This window comes from Hemitrygon akajei, chromosome 6 (genome assembly GCF_048418815.1).
Source record: "Hemitrygon akajei chromosome 6, sHemAka1.3, whole genome shotgun sequence".
In the NCBI taxonomy this organism is placed as follows: Eukaryota; Metazoa; Chordata; class Chondrichthyes; order Myliobatiformes; family Dasyatidae; genus Hemitrygon; species Hemitrygon akajei.
In genome coordinates this window covers 81040758-81068246 of record NC_133129.1, presented here as the reverse complement: position 1 = coordinate 81068246, position 27489 = coordinate 81040758, and the positions used below count along the sequence as shown (strand labels likewise).

Here is a 27489-nt window from a genome sequence, read left to right as displayed (position 1 = left end):
GGATTGGAGGACTTTAGTGAGAGAGAATGAATAGATTGTCTAGGTTTGTTTTCCCTGAAGCAAAGGAGTTTGATAGAGGTATATAAAATTATTGGCAACATATATAGAATAGAAGGACAAATATATTTTCCCCACAGATACCAAAACTAAAGGGGCATAGGTTTAAAGCAAGAGAAATGGGATCTGAGGGAACTTTTGTTAGACACAGAAAATAGTTAATATTGGCAGTTCTCCACCAGAGGAGGTGATGCAATCAGCATCTATTGAATAGACAAAGCACAGGATGCACATTTAATACAGGCAAATAGGATTTGTGTTGATGAACAAAAGGTTGGTACTGATGTGATACGTTGTAGGGTCTGATTCTTTGCTGGAAGGCTATGACTCCATAAAATGTAAGTGTTCAGATGCTTTAAGAAATCCTAAAATTCACCTGGCCTTTGAAACTTCACAGCGTCATTCCATGGAATTGAATATGCGGTTGCTGGTTCTTCTTGGCCCATGAAGTTAAGTTTCTCCACAGTTCCTTTCGTTAACCAAAGGCACTGAGTAACACTGTAAATAGTAATGATAGAACTAGAGGAGAAAGGCAGTTATGCCCATGACAATAATACACTGGTGACACTGATCAAAACAACATCTGTGTAAAGAGAACGGTGGGAAGGGAATGTGCCAGTGAAGTATTGGATCAAGTACACTACTCTCTCAGCTTCTTACATACCTGCATATTCTTACTGCCTTATCAGACCATAACGCAACCAGTCAGGGTACCTTCAGTCATATACCTGTAGAAGTTTGTCAGTGTTTAGTGACATGCCAACCCTCCTAAACCTTCTAAGGAAATAAAGACGGTGGCAAGCCTTTCTTGTGATCACATCCTCAGAACAGGCCGTCCAATATGTTAGCACCCAGGATTTTAAAGCTGCTGAAGCTCTCACCACAATCCCACAATGTAGACTGGTGTATGTTCACCCTCCTTCCCCTTCCTGAAGTCAACAATCAGTTCATTAGTTTTACTGTCACTGAGCGTGAGGTTGTTCATGTGGCATCATACAATCAGGAGTTCTATCTCGCTCACTCATCGCCACCTGCGATTCTCCAACAACAGTAGTGTCATTGGTAAATTGACGTTGAAGCTGCACATTGCCACACAGTCGTGGAATAGAGCCGGGAGCTAAGCACATGGCCTTGAGATGTACCTGTGTTGATGATCAGTGAGGGGGAGATGTTGTCACCAAGCCTCAGAATCTGCTGATGAGAAAGTCGATGATTCAGTTGCAGAGGCCTAGGCCTTACAGCTTGATGCTAAATTTCGATAGGAAGACGGTGCCGAATGCCAAGCTGTGATTGATGAACAGCAGCTTGACATATGGGTTTCTGTTGTCCAGATACTCCGGAACAGTGAAGGTCTAGAGAACTCACATCAATGATTGACCTTTCGTCAATAGCTATTTTACTTGGGTGCCGGCTGGTGGCGTAGTGGCATCAGCGCCAGACTTTGGAGCAAAGGCTCCTGAAACCTGCAGAGGGATGGGCTCCGCCAGGTTTCAGATGCCCAAGACGATGAGCAATCACCAAAAAGATCGGTGCAAAATGCTCGTCATGACGGCGCCCCGACAACTCCATCAGGAGTTAAGGGCGCACACGCACATACACACATTTTACTTAGACATATTAAAGCAGATCCAGGTAATTTACAAGGCAGGAGTTGATTCACACTGTAACCAATCTCTCAAAGCACTTCATTATAAGCGCTATTGGATGGTAGATATTGAGACACTCTTCTTGTAGACTGGTACAATTGATGCCTTTTCAAAGCAGATAGAATCTCAGATTGAAGATGTGAGAGGTTAAATATATCTGTAAATACTCCAGCCGGTTTGACCACACAGATCTTTAGTACTTGGTCAGGTACAACACCTGGACCATTGAGTTGCAGGTTGAACATGGGATATTTCCAGTTTACATTTGGTTTCTCTGAAGCAATGCAGATGGCCAAAGACAACCAGGTCCATGTGGGAGTGTTTAAGGGAGGTGAAACCAGAATCTCGAGGAGGTCATTGCAGACAGAGTACAGGTGCCTTACAGTTTGGTCACCAGGTCTTCACGCGGTCTCATTCATGTAGAGGAGGCCGTATGGTGAGAGCTGAATGGAATAAACCAGGTTAGAAAAGGTGCAGGCGAACCTCTTTGGTGGTGGCTGGTGTGACTTCGCAAGATGGTGGAACGCACAGTTACAGCAGCCACTCCGGTTCCAATCAATGTTGAAATGTCCCATCCTGTTCATCTTTTCTATGATCAAAAACACTGCTGATGATAAGAAAACTAGAACCTGCAAGTCTATCTTGCTCGTGAGCGGGTTAATGAAGGTGCTGAGCATTTACAGTCCAACACGTGAAGCAAACTGTCATTCCATGTTGTGGCCTTCTATAATTACTCAGGAAAGTGACCATCGAAAGTGGTGCATGAGGACACAGAAACTAGGTAAGCACGCTGGTATTTGTGTGAGACTTAAAGCAGATACCTGTAGGCCCACATTCCCGACAATTCTACTCACTAACGTCCGATCACTGGAAGTTAAGCTGGATTACCTGCATCTGTGTCTGAACCAGCAGGAGATGAGGGACTGTTATATACTTGTCCTTACAGAAACATGGCTTCAGGACACCACTGCAGACTCAGCCAACCAGCTAGAAGGCCTAATCATCTTTCGGCCAGGCAGAAATTCTGCGACCTCCTGTAAGACCCTCCAGCAGGAGGAGGTCTGTGTCTCTTTAGTCAATAAAAACTGGTGTGTGAACACCTCTATAGTAACAGCCCATTGCACACCATGGATAGAACTTTTAGTGGTGAATTGCAGGCCCTTCTACTTACCGAGGGAGTTCATTGCCATTGTGATTATTGCTGTTTATATTCCCCTGCGCTAGTGCTGGGGAGGTGCTGCAGGAGCTCAATGGTGCTATTTGTAACCTCGAAGCCACTCACATCAATACTGTTTTCACTGTTGCTGGTGACTTCTATCATGCTAACTTAAAACAGCCTTGACAAAATACTAGCAGAATATCAACCTCACAACCTGAAGAGGGAATATATTAGAACCGGCTTATGCCAATGTTCGTGGAGACTATAAGGCTACCCCCCCATGCTCATTTTGGATATTCAGACCACACATCCATTTTTGTTATTCCCTGCATGCAGACCACTGGTTAAGTGAGTCAAACCAGTTTACAGGGAGATCAGGACCTGGCTAGAAGGTGCCACCTCAAGCACTGCAGGATTGTTTTGAAAGTATGGACAAGAGCATATTCAGGGAGGTGGCTACCTACTATCAACAGTTCAATATTGAAGAATATGCGGGATCGGTTACTAGCTACATAGGAAAGTGCATTGAGGACGTTACTGTGATTAAACACTGCACTGCCAGGGCAAACCAGAAACTATAGAAGTTTGTTCTCTGCTTTGGGTTTCGGATCGTTGCCTTCAGATCGGTGTGGGGGTAGTGTGACTCAGAAATCAGCAGGAGTCACGTCCTGCTGTGCCGGCAGGCAGGCAGGCAATCTTGACAACTCACAGAAAATTCAGATACCATGACACAAGTATACAAACTATAACCGATTACAAGTCCATATCCGCATCATTGACAGCAATGCCTTCCTTCTATGCACGATTTGTGGCAATGAACGATGTGACATCGAGGAAAGCCCCCTCTCACCCTGAGGGACAGGCATGGTGAGAAGGATCCTAGCCAGGGTAAACCCACGCAACACTGCAGGGCTGGATAACATACCTGGTCAGGTGCTGAGAGATTGTACCAACAGAGGTTTTAATGGGCATCTTTAATAGCCCTTTGAAACAACCCACTGTCCTTGCAAGCTTCAAGGTAGCCACCATCATTCCAATACCCAGGAGAGCGATGGTAACTGGCTTAAGAGATTACCGCCCAGTGGCAATTACTTCAACAATCATGAAGTGCTTTCAGCAGCTGGTAATGGGTTATATAAAATCCCACCTTCCAGCTACATTGGATCCTTTCCAGTTCATTTGCCACTCAAACCAGTCCACGGATGATGCCATAGCTTCAGCCCTCCACTCCGTCCTGACCCAAGTAGAAAATGATGCCTCATATGTTAGAAAGTTATTCATTGACTTAACACGATCATCCATCAGAGGCTGGTGGGTAAGCTGTCCTTGTTGGTACTCAGTACTCCTCTCTGCAACTGGATTTCGACCTTCTTGCTGGAAAGATCCCAGCCAGTTTGAGTTGGCAGCAACATCTTGCGCTGTATCGTGCTGAACACTGGTGCCCACTGGGGCCGTGTGCTCAGCCTGCTGCTGATCCTGTTGCTGACTCATGACCGCACTGTCTGATCCAGCGCAGCCCACATCATCATGTTCGTTTGTCCAATGGTGCGAGAACGACAACCTGAGTCTTAATGTGTACAAGACAAAAGAGATGATCGTGGACTTCAGGAAGACACAGGTCGAACCCACTCCATTGCACACCAATAGCTTTGCTGTGGAAAGTGCAAAGTTCTTTGGTGTGCACATAATGGATGATCTAACTCACCTCCTCAATAGTCAAGAAGGCACAGCAGCATCTACACTTTGAGGAGAATGAGGTGTGCAAAGCTCCCTGCTCCCATTCTGACAATTTCCTACAGGAGCACCATCAAAAGAGTCCTATCTGGCTGCATTGTTGTGTGGTACCGAAACTACAAAACAATAGACAATAGACAATAGGTGCAGAAGTAGACCATTCGGCCCTTCGAGCCTGCACCGCCATTTTGAGATCATGGCTGATCAACTACTATCAATACCCGGTTTCTGCCTTGTCCCCATATCCCTTGATTCCCCTATCCATAAGATACCTATCTAGCTCCTTCTTGAAAGCATCCAGAGAATTGGCCTCCACTACCTTCCGAGGCAGTGCATTCCAGACCCCCACAACTCTCTGGGAGAAGAAGTTTTTCCTTAACATTCAAGAGGGAGGACGACACAACTGTTGCTGACAGGGAAAGTCAAAAACAGCAGAAAAGGAAAAGAAAGAGCATATAATAGAGCAAAACTTTGTGAGAAGTTAGCGGATTGGGAAGCTTTTGAAAACCAGCAGAAGACAGCTAAAAAAGTCAATAGGGAGAGAAAAGATGAAATATGAAGGTAAGCTAGCCAATAATATAAAAGGGGATACCAAAAGTTCTTTCAGCTATAAAAAGAGAGACAAGGGTGGATATCAGACAGCTGGAAAATGACACTGGAGAAGTCACACAGGGGGACAAAGAAATGGTGGACGAACCTAATAAGTATTTTGCATGGCAAACACGAGGAAATCTGCAGATGCCGGAAATTGAAACACACACACAAAATGCTGGTGGAATGCAGCAGGCCAGGCAGCATCTTATAGGACTGACGAAGGGTCTCGGCCCGAAATGTCGACAGTGCTTCTTCCTATAGATACTGCCTGGCCTGCTGCATTCCACCAGCATTTTGTGTATGTGGCAAGTATTTTGCATCAGTCTTCACTATAGAAGACACTAGCAGTATGGCAGAAATTTGAGTGTCAGAGGGCAGAAGGGAGTGTAGTTGCTATAATTAAGGAGAAGGTGCTTAGGAAGCTGATAGGTCTGAAGAGAGATGAGTCACCTAGATCAGATAGACTACACCCCAGGGTTCTGGAAAAGATAGCTGAAGAGATTGTGGAGGCAATAGCAATGATCTTTCAAGACTCACTAGATTCTGGAATGGTTCTGGTGCACTGGAAAATTGTAAATGTCACTCCACTCTTCAAGAAAGTATAGAGGCAGAGAAAAGAAATTTTAGGCTAGTTAGGCCGACTTCAATATTTTGCAAGATGTTGGCATCTATTATTAAGGTTGAGGTACATAATACTTGGGTACTTGGAGGCACATAATAAAATAGGCCAAAGAGAGTATGGGTTACTTAAGGGGAAATCTTGCCTGACAAATCTGTTGGAGTTCTTTTGAGGAAATAATAGGCAGGGTAGATGTCAGTTGTCAGTGGATGTTGTTTACTTGGATTTTCAGAGGGTCTTTGACAAGGTGCCACATATGAGGTTGCTAACAAGATGAGTCCGTGGTATTACAGGAAAGATGTTAGCATAGATAGAAGATTGGTAACAAGTGGAAATAAGGGAAATCTTTTCTGGTTGGCTGCCAGTGACTCGTGGTGTTCTGCACGGGTCAGTGTGGGTACTATTTCTTTTCACGTTATATGTCAATGATTTGGGTGACGGAACTCACCTATTGTTTTTTTAAGTTGCTTTCTGTTGGTTTTTAAAAACTAATGTTTGCTATATTGTACACCCTCACTTTTGCCTTTTCTGAGGATAATGAGAAGAATGGGGATAATGTATGTCATCATACTGCCTGTGCAGAATTGAATGTATCAATTTGATTAGCTTAAAGGTGGTTTGGACAAAGATTGTTATTGGAAATTCATGCTATTGAATTTCTGGCAGTCTTTGAACTTCGTCATTAAAAATAAATATTTTTTTATTTGCTTAAAACCCTTATGTTTGTTGTTTCTAACAGAATCCATGTGTGCTTTATTATGTTCATGCCTGCTCTATTATTGGCAAGTGACCTGTTTTGTTCAACTGTTAGTCCCCTATCAGTCAGAAGAGGTCAGTAAAGACCAACTTTTGGAGCAGTTTAAACAAGGCATTCCTCCCAGCAAACACCTTAGGCTTTTGTCTATTATATTCACTAAAATTCATGCTCCATTGACTTAAAGCTGCCAGAAATATTTAAAGGCTGAATTTTACTTTGTTTTTGTTTATGTATGTTTAGTGGAGAACTCTAGTATGAAGGACATTGTTCCCAAGGGTTCCCAACCTTTTTTATGCCATGGACCATTACCAGTAAGCAAGGGGTCCATGGACCAAGGTTGGGAACCCCTGTTCCAAAGGTTGTGCAGAAGTTATGAGCTCTGAGTGCTTGCATTGAAGTTGATAGTACAGTATATGTTGGGAGAATGAATAAAGTTCTGGGGATCTTGGTCACAAGGTCAATCACCTTGCAATGAACCTGCTTGCAACACTCGCCAGGACACAGATTGAATGTTGCAGCCAATTCTGGTCAGCACGTTTTAGGAAGGATCCAAACATTTCAGATTAGGAACAGAAAAGGTTGATTGGTGGATGTGCATTTGATCACCAAAGATCCAGAGAAAATGAATGAAGAGAAAATATGGAGGATTGAAGATTGCAGGATGTAGATTAAAAGTGAATGGTGATACAACTCATGGTAGCATGAGGAAAGTGGTCAACTGTACTCTTTTCCATAGATGCTGCCCGGCCTGCTGAGTTCCTCCAGCATTTTGTGTGTGTTGCTCAGATTTCCAGCATCTGCAGATTCTCTCTTGTTTGTGCTTAGAAGTTGGTTTTCATTATGAGAGAAAAAGGGGGAGGGGTACGTAGCACAAAGGGAATATTTCTAGTACGGTGAGACCTAAAAGTTCAACGGGGCAGTTAACAGTTCATTGTTTCTCCTCTCACAGGAGAGGATGCTGCCTGACCCATTGAGTGATTGCAGTATTTTCTGTTTTTCTTTCAGATTTGCAACATTTGCAGTTTTTCCCTTCCCCTTGTCCCACTCCTCACTGGCTTCTCAATCCCTCTTTGAAATCTGAATTGTGATCTGAATGATCTTTAGAGAGCTTGTGTGACAGCAGGAGCACACCTTCACAATCACCACCCATCACCTCTCGCTGACTCACGCCTACTTCCCTATCTTCTATAGTCCATTGCCCTCGCCTATCAAATTCCTTCTTCTTTAGCACTTCATCTCTTCCACTTATCCCCTCCCAGCATCTTGCTTCATGATCTCTCCCCTATGAAAGGGCTTCATATGTCTATTCTGGCTTTTGGTAGTCTGAACTATCAATTCCTCTTTGTTCTCTTTGCACCAGGGGTAATTTCCAGCAACCAGTGAATCTTCTGGTCTTTAGGATGCGGGAGGAAGCCAGAACACCAGCGAGAACATACAAGCTCTGCGCAGACAGCTATGGCGTCAGGATTGAATCCCAGTCACAGCACCAACTACTACACTAACCAAGCTTCGAAAATGGAAGGAGGCAAAGTTGCTGGATGTGTAAGCAAGATCTTCCTGCATTCCTCAGATCCCCAGCTGTTCAAGAATGAAGGACACACGAAAGTGGCTGTGTGGCACCAAACCAGGGCACAGATGGGAAAGTTGCTATTTGAAGATACCCACAAGATTACATTGTAGGGGTATGATAATGGATGAATATTCTGGACCTTTCCCAGAATTCGGTGTTAGTCTGGGGTAGAACACACCACTGGGAGTTAAATTAATGGACTTAACCAGAAAGCAGATTGAACCTATTTCTCCCTTCATAACATTGCCCATCTCCACCCCACCCTCGACTTTACTGCCGCTGAAAGCTCACCCTCTCCCTTAATAACTCCAGGCTTGGCAGTTCAATTGCCCTAGTAATTTCATTATTATACTCACCACAGAAACTGACATTTTCCAAAACTGCTACCCATTTCATAACTTGCACACTAATTCCCTTTTTGTCATGTCTGTGTCTCCTGACCTACACTCGGCCCCAACATTAAAATTTTCTGTCTTGTGTTCATGTTCCACTATGGTCTCACCACCCTCTTTTTCGGGTCTTCCCAGGTCTACAATCTTCTGAGATTTCAGTACTCTTCCAGTTCCCATTTCTTATGTGTTAGGGATTTTCACTGGTCCACCAACGACAGCTGTCAAAGATCTTATGCCTGAAATTCTTGCCTTAAAACTCTGTCTTTATCTTCAACTCAACCCCCCTTCCCTCATCCTGGCCCTCCTCCCTAATGACACTAATGAAAACCTCTTTGACTGAGCAACATTTTATTAAGTAGCTCTGTATCAGAGTTTATTAACATTCCCATGAAGCAATTTGAACAATAGTACAAGGTGCCATCCAAATTGTATTGGTCCTGTGGAGATTCAGTAAGTCAAATCATTGATATCATTCTAGATTAGATCAATACTTTCTAGGTACACTGTTAAAGATGTGCACATTATATTTTTTATTTTTAAGTAAATCTCTTGGTTTATTTGACAAATTATTTAATTCCTTAGGGAATTTTGGTTGGTTTTGACGTTATTTTTCTTGAAGATAAGGTACCTCGTTCATGTCTCTGTCACCTTATTCTGCCATTTCTAAATATGGTCCATGCTTCCTGAGTCTCTGCCTAAGGTAGATAACAGCCTCTCTCCAATAGTTTCCAAACCTTTCAGAGTAGTGTCACTCAGGTCAGGAGAGGTTTTTTTACATCTAATACGTATTCCTTTGGCCTGTTCTGAGACTTGCACAGCCCTTGGCATGGCAGCACCAAGTGCAGCAGTTTCCTTAGCAATGATCGTCATTTGGAATACACAATATTTTAATTTGCAGACTGTGCTTAAAGACACTAACAGTTAAGGACAGAGTTTGCTAGCTCCTTACTGGACTGTATAATCAAATTAGTTACCTATATTATGATGGTGATGTCACCATTTTCACTAAAGGCAGAAAATTGTCAATTTTGCATGGTGTGCCTTGGGAGTGCCTGGATTTCACATTGGCTCTTTTGAAGCATGCTTAATCTGTGGGATATATACACAAATCTTCACGGCAGATTGAAGATCAGCATTAGTATGCTTACATAGTACTTACTGATGCTCAGAGGGAACACACAGCTGTCGTTTTTTTAGTCCAAAGCTGGTTCACCTCCAGGAAGATCTGGCCTTTACAGTACAGGAGGTCTCTACAATGGGTAGTTAAAACTGCCCAATACATCACTGGCACCAGCCTACCCATCATCAAGGACGTATATCCAGAAAGGTGCCGGGAAAAGGCCAGCAGTACTATGGAGGATCCCACCCACCCTGCTCATGGACTGTTTGTCCCATTCCCATCAGAGAAGAGGCTATGCAACATCAACACCAGGACCACCAGACTCAAAAACAGGAAATTCCCCTAAACCATCAGATTAATCAACATTTCCGCCCATTAACCTATCCAAGCACACATCCCCATCACCACTATTTTATCATTTCCTGTCAGAGTCACCTTATGTATAGATACTCCTCTACCTAGCTTCACTTTATGTGCATACAATAAGTCTAAAATCTGTACTGTATATAAGCTGATCTCGTGTACTTATATGTATTATGTTTAGTTTAGTTCTTTATGCTCATTGCATTTTTTATGCTGCATTGGATCCGGAGTAACAACTATTTTATTCTTTACATTTGTGTACTGAAAATGGCAATAAACTATCTTGAATCTAGTTAAAATGGTAGGGTTTTAAAAGTTGCTTTTAAATTCTCAAGCACTTTTATTTATTACTTACAAAAATATTGGCATTGGAGAAAAATAAATGCATGACTGACGATTGAAAACTACTCATTCAGTATGAAGGATCTGGAAATTGTACTGGGAAGGCGGGATGGGCAATCAGGTAGTGAGACTGGCCAGACAAGGTTCTGCAAAGGTGGAAATAATAAGTGGCTTCTGTCTGCATGAGTGGGACTCTGAGAGCAATTCATTTGGCTGGCAACCAATATGGGAGTGTCCTCCACAAAGATTGATATGGTATGCGAATGTTAACAAGACATTGTGGTTTTGAAATTAAACAGAATTTCAGTAAGTGCTCAGCCATTTTTGTTTGAGTGGGGAGATACAGAGCTCCAATGTCCTCAGCCCAATGTACACCTGACATTTATTCTGCCACCCAATTCCTTGTGCACTCTCACCCTCACCCCAACCCTTTTGAAATCTCTGCAGCCATACAAAATAGTTTGCGGTCCAACAAGTCTAATAAACCTGGAAGCTTGGCTGAATAGTGTCACATCTCAACACTATCACCAGCTCAGCTAGGTTCAGCCATCCATTTCCACAAACACATGTTAATAGAATCCCATTTGTAAATTGTTGTTGTTCCTCTTTGTGTCTTATGGTGCTTCAGGCAGCAAACTTGCTGGTTCTTTAGCATCTGTCTTTTTTTACCAGGCCAACTTTCCAGCTCAATGCTCAACCCAGCACAGGCGTAAAGCATGCAAGGAGCTGGCTGGATTCGAACCCAAGACCACTCGCCTCGACGTCCATTACAGGTGCTACTACATCACTGGCCAACTTACATTTAACTAATGAAAGCTTAAATTGATTTTTCATGTTCATTCATGTTTTAGTAAATTGAGTTAACTTTATTTTTTGTGATAAATGAATATCAATGCTTTAAATTTCTATCGAAGAGATTTCTTTATTAATCATTTAGACATTTCATATTTGGCCAAAGTTCATCGATACTGGGTGGCCCCAAATGGTCAAACCATTTTATTTGCCCCTTGATGTTAGGCAACTCTCAAGTTTTATCTCATTGTCACAACGTCGGTACCACATTTCCAGTATCCAACTTGATATTGCTAGCTTGTTTGCACAAAAACAGACAGGACCAACAGTTATATGGGTGTAACCACAAGTGAATTTTCTCAAGACTAAACTGTGATGTAACAACATCTTTAGTGTCTGAACAATAAATCACTATACAGCTGACCAATGGGGAAAATAACTACCAATAACACTGGCAAAAATTTAAAAAGTACAGTTTTCAAATGCATTTACTTTCCAAGATGTGGGCATCACTGGTAAGGCCACCTCACTCATGACTAATGGAGATACAAAATCTCTGCCAGATCACCAATAATCACCAACTTCCCTTGTTTCCAAAGGATACACTTCGTCAGGCCCTGGGGATATGCATCTCATGACTGCCAACACCTCCTCTGTCATAACAGCAATTTGTCACGACGTAACTATGTCATTTGGAAAATCAGGAGGCAAGAAATCCAGGAAAACTTGGCTGTGTGCATTTAGAACTGGTAGCAGATGGAGCCTACTCTGCCTGGATGTTGATGACCAGTGGTATTCTGCAGAGATCTGTTCTGGGAACACCTTGGTGATAATTATAAATTACCTGGATGAGGAAATGCAAGGGTGGGTCAGTAAGTTTGCAGAGGACATGAAGGTTGGTGGTGTTATGGATAGTGTAGAATGTTGTCATAAGTTACAATAGAATATTGATAGCATGCAGAGCTGGGCTGAGAAGTGGTGGATGAATTTCAATGCAGAAAAGTGTGAAGTAGTTTACTTTGGAAGGTCAAACGAAGATAGAATACAGGGCTATTGGCAGGATTCTTAACAGGGAAGCTTGTGAGGCTTTAAGGGTAGAACGGAGGAATTTAAATGATATAACCATGTTAATGGGATTATATTACAGATCACCCAACAGTCCACGGGATTCAGAGGAGCAAGTTTGCAGTGAGATTGCAGACTGGTGCAAGAAACATAAGGTTATGATAGTCAGTGCTTTCAACTTTCCACATATTGACTGGGACTCCTATACTATAAAAGGACAGGATACTGTAAAAGGGTTTGTCAACTGTGTTCAGGAAAGTTTACTTAATCAGTACATAGAAATCCCAATGAGGGAGTGTAATACTAGATCGTTTAGGGAATGAGACAGGGCAGGTGACACAAGTTTTGGTAAAGGAACACTTTGCATGCAGTGACCACAATGCCGTTAGTTTCAAGGTTAATATGGAAAAAATAATTTTGATATGTCAATCCATGGCCTCCTCTACTGTCGCGATGAGGCCACACTCAGGTCGGAGGAACAACTCCTTATATTCCGTCTGGGTAGTCTCCAACCTAATGGCATGAACATAGATTTCTCGAACTTCTGGTAATGGCCCACCCCCCTCAGCAATCCCCATTCTCTCTTACCTTTTTCACCCTATCTCCTTGCCTGCCTATCGCCTCCCTCTGGTGCTCCTCCCCCCCCCCCCCCTTTTCTTTCATCCATGGCCTTCTGTCCTCTCCTATCAAACTCTCCCTTCTCCAGCCTTGTATCTCTTTCACCAATCAACTTCCCAGCTCTTTACTTTATCCCTCCCCCTCCCGGTTTCTCCTATCACCTTGTGTTTATCTCTCCCCTCCCCCACCTTTTAAATCTACTCCTAATCCTTTTTTGTCTCCAGTCCTGCTGAAAGGCCTCGGCCCAAAACGTTGACTGTACTTTTTTCCATAGATGCTGCCTAGCCTGCTTTGTTCCTCCAGCACTTTGTGTGTGTTGCTTGGATTTCCAGCATCTGCAGATTTTCTCTTGTTTGTGATTGCATCCTTTCTTAGATAAGGGGCACAAAACTACTCACAATACTCCAAATGAGCCCACACCAGTGCCTTATAAAGCCTCATCCTTTCTTTTGTATTCTAGTCCTCTTGAAATGAATGCTAACATTGCATTTCTTCCTCATCACTAACTCAACCTGCAAATTAACCTTTAGGGAATTGTGCATGAGGACTCCCAAGTTCCTTTGCACCTCAGATTTCTGATTTTTCTCTTAATTTAGAAAACAGTCTATGGGTTTATTTTTTCTACCGAAGTGCATGACCATACACTTTCTGACACTTTATTCGACCTGCCATTTTTTGTCCATTCTCCTAATCTGTCTAAGTCCTTATGTTGCCTCTCTGCTTCCTCAACACTAACGTCCCCTCCACCTTTCTTCATATTATCCACAAACCTGACCAGAAAGCCATCAATTCTGTCATCCAAATCCTTTGCATATAACATATAAAGAAGTGGTTCCCACTGTTACATGACCACGGTTTCATTTACTGTGGGTGTCACTTTAAAACGCCTGGATGAGACGTCAGTATAACAAGCTGCGACAGACAGCTGGGACTTTCGGAGAGAGGGTGGCAGTTTTGGACTGCAAGCTGCTGACAGGAGCTTGCTGTGACAACGGGTAAAGTCCGATACTTTCCCATGCCTGAAGGATTGCATTGATTGCACACAGAACATGTTGGATGTGTGACTGCCACCTTGTGGTATTTCTACGTGGATTTTGGGACAACTCGACAGATAAGATCTTCGACGACTGTTATTTCATTTTCCCAGCGTGGAACCTGTGGAATTCTTTGTGATCGCCTCCTCTCTACATTTTAACATGGATTTACCAGTCCCTCCCCTCACTCATTCCATGGATTACTGGACCCTTCTAGTTTGCCATCTTAAGACTTTAAGAACTGTTCCTAAGCTTGACAGTTTGGGAGCCACACACACATAACACTGTTAACTTTTGTTTATTTTGTTTAATTTTCTATATTTTTGAGTAGATACTAATAAATATAGTGGTTTTAACATTAAAACCTAACTCATTTGTGATCTATTGCTGCTGGTACGTAACACCACTGAACCCTGTGAAACACCACTAGTCACTGGCAGCTGACCAGAAAAGGTCCCTTTTATTCCGACTCTATGCCTCCTGCCAATCAACCAATGAACTTTCCATATGCTAGTATCTTCATGTGATACCATGGACTTTCAACCTGGGGACAACTTGTCAAAGGCCTTCTGAAAATCCAGTTTGCCCGCCATTTCCTTGTCGCTCATTATTACCTCTCCAGCATTATCTTCCAGCAGTCTGATAACTACTTTCAACTCTCTTTTACACTTTATACAGTATATCTGAAGAAACTTTTGATATCTCCTTAGAGCTATTGGCTATCTTACCTTTGTACTCCATCTTTTCCTTCATTATGACTTTTTAATTGCCTTCTGTTGATCTTTAAAAGCTTCCCAATTCTATTACGTCCTACTAATTTTTTCTCTATTATATGCCCTCTCTTTGAAATATTTCTTCATCTTTGGGATGTATCTCTCCTGCATCTTACAAGTTCTTCCCAGGAACTCCAGCCATTACTGCTCTCCTGTCATCCCTGCTAGTGTTCACTACCAATCAATTTTGGCCAGCTCCTTTCTCAAGCTTCTGTAATTCCCTTTACCCCACTGTAATACTGACACATCTAACTTTAGCTTCTCCCTCTCAAGTTGCAGGGTGAATTTTATCATATAATGATCACTTCTTCTTTAGGGTTCCTTTACCTTAAACCCTCTCATCAATTCTGGTTGATTGCACAACACCTAATCCAGATTAACTGATCCCTAGAGGGCTCAACGACAAGCTGCTCTAAAAAAAACACCTTGTAGGCATTCTACAAACCTCTGCCCTTGGGACACAGCACCAACCTGATTTTCTCAGTCTACCTGCATATTGAAATCCACCGTGATTATCATAACATTGCCCTTTTGACATGCATTTTTTTAAATCTCCCATTGTAATCTGTAGACCACATCTTTGCTACTGTTCAGAGGTCTATATGTAACTCCTATCAGCATCTTTTTACCTCTGCAGTTTCTTAACTCTACCTACAATGACTCCGCACCTTTTGGTCCTATGTCATCTCTTTTCTAATGATTTGGTTTCATTCTTTACAAACAGAGCCACCCCACCCCTTCTGCCTACCTGCCCGTCCTTTTGATACAATGTGTATCCTTGGATGTTTTTAAGAAAAGCTCTAAGAATAAGACAGGGAAGTAATGGCCAGTGTGCCTGACATTAATAGTGGGTAAGTTATTGGAAGGTATTTAAAGGAACAGGATAAAAAATATTTGGATAGAGAGGGACTGATTAGGGATAGTCAGCATGGCTTTGTGCATAGTTGGTCATGCTCAACTAGTCTTAAAGAGGTTTTCTATGAGGTTAATTGGAAAGTTGACGAAGGCAAGGTAGTGAATGTTGTCTACATAACTTCAGAATGGCCTTTAACAAGGTCCCACATGGGAGGTTGGTAGGAAGGTTCAGTCAGTTGGCGTTCAAGATGAGGTAGTAAATTGGATTAGACATTGGCTTTGTGGGAGAAGCCAGAGAGTGGCAGTAGATGGTTGCCTCTCTGATTGGAGGCATGTGACTAGTGGAGTGCAGCAGGGTTCAGTGCTGGGATCTGTTGTTGTTTGACATCTATATCAGTATCAATGATAATGTGGTAAACTGATCACAAATTTGCTGGTGACACCACGATTGAGTGTGTAGTGGGCAGTGAGAAAGACTGTGAAAGCTTGCAGCAGGATCTGGGCCAGCTGGAAAAAAGGGCTGAAAAATAACAAATGGAATTTAATGCAGACAACTACGAGGTGTTGCACTTTGGGAGGACCATCCAGGTCCTCCGAAAGTGCACAGTTGTTCTGTTTGTCTTGCATGGTGAGTAGAAGGGCACTGAGGAATGTGGTAGAACAGTTCTGGGAATACAGGTCCATAATTCCTTGTAAGTGGTGTTAGGGGTAGATAGAGCCATAAAGAAAGCTTTTGACATATCGACCTTCTTAAATCAATGTATCGAGTACCGGAGTTGGGATGTTAAAGTGAAATTGCTGGTAAGGCCTAATTTGGAGTATTGTGTGCAGTTTTAGTCACCTACCAACAGGAAAGATGTAAAAAAGATTGAAAGAGTACAGAGAAAATTTATAAGGATGTTGCCTGACTGGAGGACCTGAGTTATATAAGACCATAAGACCGCAAAATATAGGAGCAGAAGTAGGCCATTTGGCCCATCTGTTAAAGTTGAATAGGTTAAGACTTTGTTCTTCATAACATAAAAGAATTGAAGGGAGATTTGATAAAGGTATATAAAATTAGGAGGGGTATATATAGGGTAAATGCAACAGGAATTTTCACTGAGGTTGGGTGCAACTGAAACTAGAGGGCATGGGTTTAAGAGTGAGAGATGAAATGTTTAAGGGGAATATAAGGAGCAACTTCACTCAGAGGGTGGTGAGAGTGAGGAATCTGCTGCCAGCGCAGATGGTGGATGTGGTTTCCTTTCACCATTTAAGAGAAATTGGGGTATGTACATGGATGGGAGGAGTGTGAAGGTCAATGGGACTAGGCAGATTAATGGTTCAGTATAGACTAGATGAGCCAAAGGGCCTGTTTCTGTGTTGTAGGGTTCTATGACTCTATGACTCACTATGGAGGAACAGCCAGAGCTAGGATACATATCCATCAATCCCTCAAAGTTGCCACATCTTGATGGAGTGATTAAGAACGTGTATGGTGCTTTGGTCTTTTTAAACATAGAAACACAGAAAACCTACAGCACAATATAGGCCCTTCAGCCCACAAAGTTGTACCTATCTAAAACTTTCTTAAAAGACCCTATTGTATCCGCCTCCACCCACCGTCGCCAGCAGCCCATTCCACACCCTCACCACTCTCTGAGTAAAAACTTACCCTTGACATCTCCTCTGTACCTATTCCCCAGCACCTTAAAACCTGTGTGCTCTTGTGGCAACCATTTCAGCCCTGGGAAAAAGCCTCTGACTATCCACACGATCAATATCTCTCATCATCTTCTACACATCTATCAGGTCACCTCTCATCTTCCATCGCTCCAAGGAGAAAAGGCTGAGTTCACTCAACCTATTCTCATAAGGCATGCTTCCCAATCCAGGCAACATCCTTGTAATTCTCCTCTGCACCCTTTCCATGGCTTCCACATCCTTCCCGTAGTGAGGCGAGTACGTTGAACTGAGCACAGTACTCCAAGTGGGGTCTGATCAGGGTCCTATATAGCTGCAACATTACCTCTCGGCTCCTAAATTCAATTCCACAAATGATGAAGGCCAATACACCATATGCCTTCTTAACCACAGAGTCAACCTGCGCAGCTGCTTTGAGCATCCTATGGACTCGGACCCCAAGATCCCTCTGATCCTCCACACTGCCAAGAGTCTTACCATTAAAACTATATTCTGCCATCATATTTGACCTACCAAAATGAATCACTTCACACGTTGAACTCCATCTGCTACTTCTCAGCCTAGTTTTGCATCCTATCCATGTCCTGCTGTAAACTCTGACAGCCCTCCACACTATCCACAACACCTCCAACCTTTGTGTCATCAGCAAACTTACTAACCCATCCCCACTTCCTCATCTAAGTCATTTATAAAAATCACGAAGAGTAAGGGTCCCAGAACAGATCCCTGAGGCACTCCACTGGTGATTGACCTCCATGACCCATCTACAACCAATCTTTGTCTTCTGTGGGAAAGCCAGTTCTGGATCCACAAAGCAATGTCCCCTTGGATCCCATGCCTCCTTACTTTTTCAATAAGCCTTGCATGGGGTATCTTATTAAATGCCTTGCTGAAATCTATATACACTACATCTACTGTTCTTTCGTTTATCAATGTGTTTAGTCACATCCTCAGAAAATTCAATCAGGCTCGTAAGGCACCATCTGCCCTTGAAAAAGCCATGCTGACTATTCCTAATTATATTATACCTCTCCAAAATTTCATAAATCCTGCCTCTCAGGAACTTCTCCATCAACTTACCAACCACTGAGGTAAGTCTCACTGGTCTATGATTTCCTGGGCTATCTCTACTCCCTTTCTTGAATAAAGGAACAACATCTGCAACCCTCCAATCCTCTGGAACCTCTCCCATCCCCATTGATGATGCAAAGATCATCGCCAGAGGTTCAGCAATCTCCTCCCTCGCCTCCCACATTAGCCTGGGGTACATCTCATCCAGTGCCGGTGACTTATCCAACTTGATACTTTCCAAAAGCTCCAGCACATCCTCTTTCTTAATACCTACATGCTCAAGCTTTTCAGTCTGTTGTAAGTCATCACTACAATCACTAAGATCCTTTTCCATAGTGAATACTGAAGTAAAGTATTCATTAAGTACCTCTGCTATTTCTTCCAGTTCCCACTATCACATTTGATATGTCCTATTCTTTCATGTCTTATCCTCTTGCTCTTCACGTACTTGTAGAATGACTTGGGGTTTTCCTTAATTCTGCCCACCAAGGCCTTCTCTTGGCCCCTTCTGGCTCTCCTAATTTCCTTCTTAAGCTCCTTCCTAGTAGCCTTATAATCTTCTAGATCTGTAACATTATCTGGTTCTTTGAACCTTTTATAAGCTTTTCTTTTCTTCTTGACTAGATTTATTACAGCCTTTGTACACCATGGTTCTTGTATCCTACCATAATTTCCCTGTCTCATTGGAACGTACCAATACAGAATTCTACACAAATGTCCCCTGAATATTTGCCACACTTCTTCTGTACTTTTCCCTGAGAACATCTGTTTCCAATTTAAGCCTCCAATTTCCTGCCTGATAACTTCATAATTCCCCTCACTCCAATTAAACACTTTTCTAACTTGTCTGTTCCTATCTCTCTCCAATGCTATTGTAAAGGAGATAGAATTATGATCACTATCTCCAAAATGCTCTCCCACTGAGAGATCTGACACCTGACCAGGTTCATTTCCCAACCCTATATCAAGTACAGTCTCTCCTCTTGTAGGCTTAACTACATATTGTGTCAAGAAACCTTCCTGAACACACCCAACAAACTCCACCCCATTTAAACCCCTTGCAATGCACACCTCCCACCCCCACCCGCCAAAGAAAATAACCAGCTCTTTTGTTCAACTGACATCGAGGGGAAGATTAGTGTCATGATGCTATGTCACTTGGCTCTCAATCTCTCTATCTTCTTTTGCACTCCTACTCATCTTGTTTTACATATAGCCCATCACAGTGGTATCATCTGCAAATTTCTAGATGGAGTTAGAGCAGAATCTGGCCATGCAGCTATGGCTGTATAGGGAGTAGAGTAGGGGATTGAGGATGCAGCCTTGTGAGACACAAGGGTTGAGAATAATTGTAACAGAGGGAATGCTGCCTATTCTTACTGATTGTGGTCTGTTTGTCAAGAAGATGAGGATCCATCTGCAAAGGGAGGTGTTGAGTCCTAGGTTTAGGAATTTAGAGACCAGGTTGCTTGAAATTATTGTATTGAAGGCCAACCTGTAGTCAATAAATAATAGTCTAACATAAGTGTCTTTTCTGTACAGATGTTCCAGAGATAGGTTTAGGAGCAGGGAGATGGTATCCACCATAGACCTGTTTTGGCAGTAAGTGAATTGCAGTGGACCAAGATTGTCTGGGAGGCTAGAGTTAATGCAAGCCATGACTTGCTTCTCAAACCATTTCATGGTGGATTTTAGGGTCACTGGGCAACTCTCATTAAGGCACATTACCTAGTTTTTCTTACCTACCAAGATGATAGTGGTCTTCATACAGCAAGTGCAGCCTCACCAGTGTCTTATATAGTTGCAACATAACTTTCCAACTTATAGTGTCATCGATTCATAGAGATATTCAGCACAGAAACAGGCCCTTCAGCCCATCTAGTCCTTGCAGAAACCATTAAAAACTGCTTACTTCCATTGACCTGCACCGGGACCACAGCCCTCCATATCCCTACTATCCTTGTACCTTTCCAAACTTCCCTTAAATGTTAAAATTGAGCTTGCATGCATCACTTGTGCTGACAGCTCGTTCCACACTCTCACAATCCTCTGAGTGAGGAAGTTTCCCCTTAATTGTCTCATCTTTCACCCTTAACCCATGAACTCTGGCTGTAGTCCCACCCAAACTCAGTGAAAAAAGCCTGCTTGCATTTACCCTATCTATACCCCTCATGTTTTTGTATACCTCAATCAAATCTCCTCTCAATCTTTTACTTTCTAAAGAATACAGACCTAACCTATTTAATATTTCCTTATAACTCAGGTCCTCCAGACCCAGCAATATCCTTTTAAATTTTCTCTGCACTCTTTCAACCTTATTTACATCTTTCCTGTAGGTAGGTGACCAAACCTGCACACAATACTCCAAATAAAGGCTTACCAACGTCTTATACAAATTCAACATAACAACCCATCTTCTGTACTCAATACGTTGATTTATGAAGGCCAATACGCCTAAGCTGCCTTTACGATCCTATCTACCTGTGATGCCACTTCCAATGAATTATGTGCCTGTATTCCAAGATCCCTTTGTTCTACCACACTCCTCAGTGCCCTACCATTCACTGTGTAAGATTTACCCTGGTTGGTCCTACCTAAGTGCCAAAACCTCACATTTGTTAGCATTCAATTCTATCTGCCATTTTTCAGCCCTTTTTTCCAGCTGGTCCAAATCCTGCTGCAAGCTTTCACAGTATTTCTCGCTGTCCACTACACACTCAATCTTGGTGTCACCTGCAAATTTGCGGATCCAATTTACAAATTATCACTGATATCGATGTAAATAGCAAACAACAACAGACTGAGCACCGATCCCTACGGTACTCCACTAGTCACACAGCTGGTGTCAGAGAAACAATCATTCACTACCACTTTCTGGATTCTCTCACAAAGCCAATGTCTAATTCAATTTACTATCTCACCTTGAATGCCAAGTAAATGAACCTTCTCGACCAACCTCCCACACAGGATCTTGTCAAAGGCCTTGCTAAAGTCTATGTAGACAACATTCACCGTCTTGCCTTCATCAACTTTCCCAGTAACCTCATGCAAAAACTCTTAAAGACTAGTTAGACATGGCCAACCATACACTCTTTGGTTTCTCCCACAAAGCTAAGGTCTAATCCAATTTACTACCTCATCCTGATAGCTGAGTGACTGAACCTTCTTGACCATCCTCCCATGCAGAATCTTATCAAATGCCTTACTAAAGTTCGTGAAGACAACATCTATTGCCTTGCCTTCATCAACTTTCCCGGTAACTTCCTCAAAAAACTCTATACGATTGGTTAGACATGACCTACCATGTATGAAACCAAGCAAACTATTCTTAATGAGTCTATGTCTATCCAAAAACTTATATATCCAGTCCCTTAGAATGTCCTCCAATAACTTTCCTACAACTGATGTCAGACTCACCAGCCTATAAACACAAAGAACACTGCAGATGCTGTGGTCAAATCAACACGTACGAACAAGCTGGATGAACTCAGCAGGTCGAAACGTTGACTGCTCCTTTCAATGGATGCTGCCTGACCTGCTGAGTTCATCTAGCTTGTTTGTACGTGTTGATTTCACCAGCCTATAACTTCCTGGTTTATGCTTAGAGCCTTTTTTAAACAACAGAACAACATTGGCTATCCTCCAATCCTCTGGTTCTGTTCCTTTCACTAAGAATATTTTATGTATCTCTGCTAGGCCCCGGCAATTTCTGCACTTGCCTCCCGTAGGGTCTGAGGGAACATCTTGTCAGGCCCTGGGATTTATCCACACTGATTTGGCTCAGGGTGGCAAACACCTTCTCCTCTGTAATCTGTACAGGGTCCTTGACGTTGATGCTGCTTTGCCTCACTTCTATTGACCCTGTATCCATTTCCTGAGTAAATACAGATGCAAAGAATTCATTAAGGTCTCTCCCATCCATTTTGGCTTCACACATGGATTGCCATTCAGGTCTTCCAGAGGATCAGTTCTGGCCCTTTCAATCCTTTTACAAAATTACATATCTGTAGTATCGCTTAGCATTCTCCTTCACCTTGTCTGCTAGAACAACTTCATGCCTTCTTTTCACTTTCCTGATTTATTTCTTAAGTGTTCTCTCACAATTCTTGTACTTCAGAAGCATCTCATTTTTCCTTCTTGCATCAACCTGCTATGCACCTCCTTTTTTTCTCTTAACCAAGGCCTTAAAATCTCTTGAAAAGCAAGGTTCCCTACACTTGTTATCTTTACCTTTTATTCTGACAGGGACATACAAGCTTTGTACTCTCAAAATTTCATTTTTGAAGGCCTCCCATTTCTCAAGTACACCTTTGCCAGAAAACAGCCTGTATCAATCCACACTTGCCAGATCATTTTTGATTCTTTCAAAATTGGCCTTTCTCCAATTTAGAATCTCAACCCATGGACCAGACCTAGCTTTTTGCATATTTACTTTGAATATAATGGGATTGTGGTCACTGGATGCAAAGAGTTTCCCTACACAAACTTCTGTCACCTGCCCTGTCTCATTTCTAAAATAGCAGATCCAGTATCGCACACGCTCTCACTGGGACCTCTACGTATTGCTGATGGAAACGTTCCTGAACACATTTGACAAACTCTATCCCATTTCATCCTTTTACAGTTTGGGATTCCCAGTCAATATGTAAAACCTATAATCTCCTACTATAACAACCTTTTGTTTCTTGCAACAGTCTGTGATCTCTTTAAAAATTTGTTCCTCTAAGTCCCTATGATTGTTGGGTGGTCTGTAATATATCCAATTAATGTGGTCCTACCTTTCTTATTTCTCAGTTCCACCCATAATGCCTCACTAGACAAGTTCTCCAGTCTGTCCTGATGGAGCACTGCCGTGACATTTCCCCTGACCAGTAACGCCACCCCTCCTCCTTTAATCCCTCCTGCTCTGTCACATTTAGAACAATGGAACCCTGGAATACTGAGCTGCCAGTCCAGCCCCTCCTGCAAACAAGTCTCAGTAATGTCTACAATGTTGTAATTCCAGGTGTTGATCCATGCCCTGAGCTCATCTGTTACTTCTTGCATTGAAATATACACAGCTCAGGACACTAATTGTACGGTGCTCAACATTTTGATTCCTGGCTTTGTCTAAGGCCTTGCTAACATCCGCCTCCACAACCTCTCCACTGTTCTGGCACTCTGGTTCCCACCCCCCTACAACTCTAGTTTAAATCCCACCGTGCAGCATTAATAAATCTTTCCACTAGGATGGATATTAGTCCCGCTTAGGTGAAAACTGTCCCTTCTATACAGGTCCCCCCTATACAGGTCCCCCCTTCCCTGGAAGAGAGCCCAATGATCCAAAAATCTTATACCCTCCCTGCTACATAGTTCCTTTGCCACATGTTAAATTGTATAATCTTCCTAGTTCTAGCCTCACTAACACGTGGTACGAGTAGCAATCCTGAGATCACAACCCTGGAGGTCCCGCCCTTTAACTTAGCACCTAACTCCCTGAACTCCCTATGCAGAACCTTGTCACTTGTCCTACCCATGTCATTGGACTACGACCTCTGGCTGTTCACACTTCCTTCTGTACTCACTGCCCTGACTGATGAAGGCCAGATGCCTTCTTCACCACCTTATTCATGTTGACGCTGTTTTAGCGAACTACACACTTGCACTCCTACGTTCTGTTGTTCAACAACATTCCAAGGCTATCTGCTATCTTCCCTGGATCCAATGCGATCTAAACCTTCCAGACTAGCCTGCCATGAAAGGCCTTGCAAGCATCCATATAGACAACATGCACTGCCCCATGTCATCTATCTTACCTCTTGGATACCTCCTCAAAGAACTCCAAGAGATTTGTCTTATCCCATGCACAAAGCCACATGAACTATCCTAAATTAGACCCTATGTCTGCAAATGTTGGTAGGTCCTATCCCTCAAAGTTCCCTGCAGCAACTTACCCACCACCGATGTCCGACTCATGGTTCTGTAGCTTCCTGGCTTGTTTTGCCACCCTTTTTAAACAATGCTACTATACAAGCCACTCTCCAGCTCTCCAGCTCTTTCGAAGTTCACCTATGGCCAAAGATGAAATAATAATTTATTAATAATTTATATAATATATTAATAATAATATAAGCACTTTGAGACCTCCTAAATCTCCTCCCTGCTAGTTCTTACATGATCCAAGACATCACGACTCATTTCCCCAATTTCTTTAGCATCATTTTCTCCACAGTAAAAACGGAAGGAAAATGTTAATTACAAATCTCTCCCAATTCCTTTGGTTCCACATACCGATGGCTATAGTGATTTATTCACTGCCTGGCCACCCTTTCACACCTATAGAATCTCCTGGGATTTCACCTCATCTTGGCTGACCTTCTCCTGTCATCTTTGGCTCTCCTGGGAGTGCAAATCCCGCACAGACTCTCATGTTCACAGAACATATCCTACACAATCAGGAAAGCTCACCAGGGTCTCTATATTCTGAGAAGGCTGAAGAGAGTTGGATGCAATCAGTGCTAATGTTCTTCTACAGATGAGCAGTGGAGAGTATCCTTACACACTACATCACTGAATGGCACGGAAACAGCACTGCGGTGGACTACAAACAGGTAGTCAAAACAGCCCAATGCAAAACAAGCACCAGCTTACCCAACACCAAAGATATATGCAGAAAGTTGCCAGAAAAGGGCAGGTAACATCATGAAGGGTCCCACCCATCCTCATGGACTGTTTGTCCCACTCCCATCACTATGCAGCATCTACACCAGCTTACCTGCAGAAAGGGAGGTGTCTGATATTGTAAGAGGTTACCCTCCCCTCACCAATCTCTCTTATCACCTTGTCAAAAGACTCAGTCAAGTTGGTAAGACATGACCTGCCTCACACAAAACTATTCTGGCTCTCCCTAATTAGGCTACGGGTTTCCAAATGCTCATGTATCCTATCCCTAAGAATTTTCCCTACAACTGACGTGAGACTTACCAGTGTATAGTTCCCAGGTTTTTCCCTTGTTCCCTTTTTCAACAGAAGTACAACATTAGCCACTCACCAGTCCTCCAGGACCTCGCCTGATTCTAGAGAGGACACAAAGATACTGGTCAAGGGACAAGCAAACTTGTCTCATGCCTCCTTCAATAACCTGTGGTAAATCCCATCAGGCCCTGGGGGCATCCACCTTAATACTCATTAGGAGACCCAGCATTTCCTCCTCCTTGACCTCTAAATGCCTAACATGTTTATACACTCAACACTGATCTCCTGGTCCTTCATATCCTTTTCCTTGGTAAATACTGAAGCAGAGTGCTCACAAGAACCTCACTCTCATTTTCTACATCCAAGCAAATCTCCCCTCCCCCCCTTATCCTTGAATGGTCACAACATCTCCTGAGTTATCCTCTAGCTCTTGACATATAGAATACCCTGCGATTCACCTTAAACCTCCTTGCTAAGGATCTTCATGGCCCTCTCTGGCTTTCCTAATTCCCTTTTCGCGTTCTTTTCTGCCTTCTTTATAATCCCCATGTCTTCATTTGATCCTAATTTCAGAAGCTTTACATACTTACCTTTTTCCTTCTTGACTAAATTCATCACCCCTCTGGACATCCAAGGTTCTCCTGTCTTTCCATCCCCACCCTTCTTTCTAACAAGAACACACTTTTCCCGTACTCTGTGCAATTGATCTTAACCACCCTCCATATATCTGATGTGGACTTGCCAGAGAAAAGGTGCTCCCAATTAACCCTCCTTTGTTCCTGCCTAATGGCTTAAGATTTGCCCTACTCTGATTTAAAGCTCTCTCACAAGGACATAACTATCCTTATCTTTAGCTATCCTGAATGTTAAGGAGTTGTGGTCACTGTTCCTTAACTGTTCACCCACTGAAAGTTCTCTTTACCCAACACAGGATCCAGTATGGCTCCTCCTCTCGTTGGACCATCCACATATTCATTTAATAAACCTTCCTGGATACACTTAACAAATTCTGCCATCTAAACCCCTTTCACTAAGAAGGCCTCAGATGGTATTAGGGAAGTTGAAATCTCCAATTACAACAAATCTATTATTTTTTACACTTCTGTTTCTGGGAAGAGGTCTCCATCTCTGAGCCAACGCTTCCTTGTTGTCACTTAGTCTTCTCAGATTGTGAGGATGTCTTCCATGAAAGGTCATGCTCTTCCATTGGTTAACCTTTCCTTCTGTAGTGATTTTTTTTCAATTTTTCTGGGTTGTGCACTCATTTACATTTAGTGGTGTGTACGTCTTATCAGAATTGCATATGCTCACGTGGGGTGCTGAATCCTGTTTTTGTTGATGAAAATATATCCTTAAAAGCTTTATCTGACTGCTGTGCGTATTTTTAATGTCAGTGATTCCCCTTCTTCCTTCTGTCCTTGGTATTGTCAATCTAAGTGTATTTGACTGTACACAGTGTTTTCCAAAATTTGTCATTTCAGTTCTTGTTTTTTGCTTTGAAAAATTTCCAGATTGTGCCAAAAGAATATGTTAATATGGGTATAGCAGAAGTGTTTATTGCCTTTGTTTATTTTCACTACTGAGCTCTGATTGGCAGATTTTCTTAAGCCTTGAAGAAATTCTGTCAAAAGTTTGCCCTTTTTTGCACTATGATCTACTTCCTTTGCTTGCTGATAGTCCAAATACTCATATATTTCATTTTCATCCATTGGTTGTATTGTATCCTTCTGCTCTGTTCTGTATTCTATTAGCTCTATTGCACCATTACTTACTGTACATTTAATGTTCTGCACTTACCCAGTTCAAAGTTCACGTTTATATCTTTCGAAAATAGTTCTACCATTTGAATTATTGCTTTAGTTTTACTCATGAAGGAGCATATAATTTCAAATCGTCCATGAATAGAAGGTGGGTCAAGGTATAACTCTCTTGGTTACTTCTGATTTGATACCCTATTTTCATCTGATTCAGTAAATAGAGAGCAGGTTTAAAGCTAGACAAACCCATAATGGACAGTAGCCCTGAAAAATGCCTCGGAATATTATGTTAATTATGGTTGTTTTTTTTTTGTTGTTAATAGAGAGGGTGATTATAGTACATCTGCGCTTCATCAGCTGTTGTTGGAATATTTCAAGTATTTGGTGTAGCTTGCATATTTTAAGAACTTCCATTAACCATTAGCGTTGGACAGAATCAAATGCTTTTTGGTTGCCAATGTAACAATGTGTAAGATTCCTGCTTTTCCATCAGGCTTGATTTGGAATTACAGATTCTATTATCAGTTGCTC

General features: G+C 42.4%; 1 long non-coding RNA gene across 2 annotated transcripts in view; it reads left to right on the top strand.

Annotated features, from left to right (window-relative positions):
• LOC140729189 (uncharacterized) overlaps positions 1–27489 on the top strand; it is a 50153-nt gene that overhangs the window by 22426 nt on the left and 238 nt on the right. The window contains exons 4-6 of one of the 2 annotated variants that reach the window (XR_012099284.1): positions 7927–8108; positions 11026–11126; positions 11745–11831. This is a non-coding gene — a long non-coding RNA (uncharacterized lncRNA). Of the gene's footprint in view, positions 1–7926; positions 8109–11025; positions 11127–11744; positions 11832–27489 lie in introns of those variants that run through there. The other variant, XR_012099283.1, reaches the window with a different exon arrangement.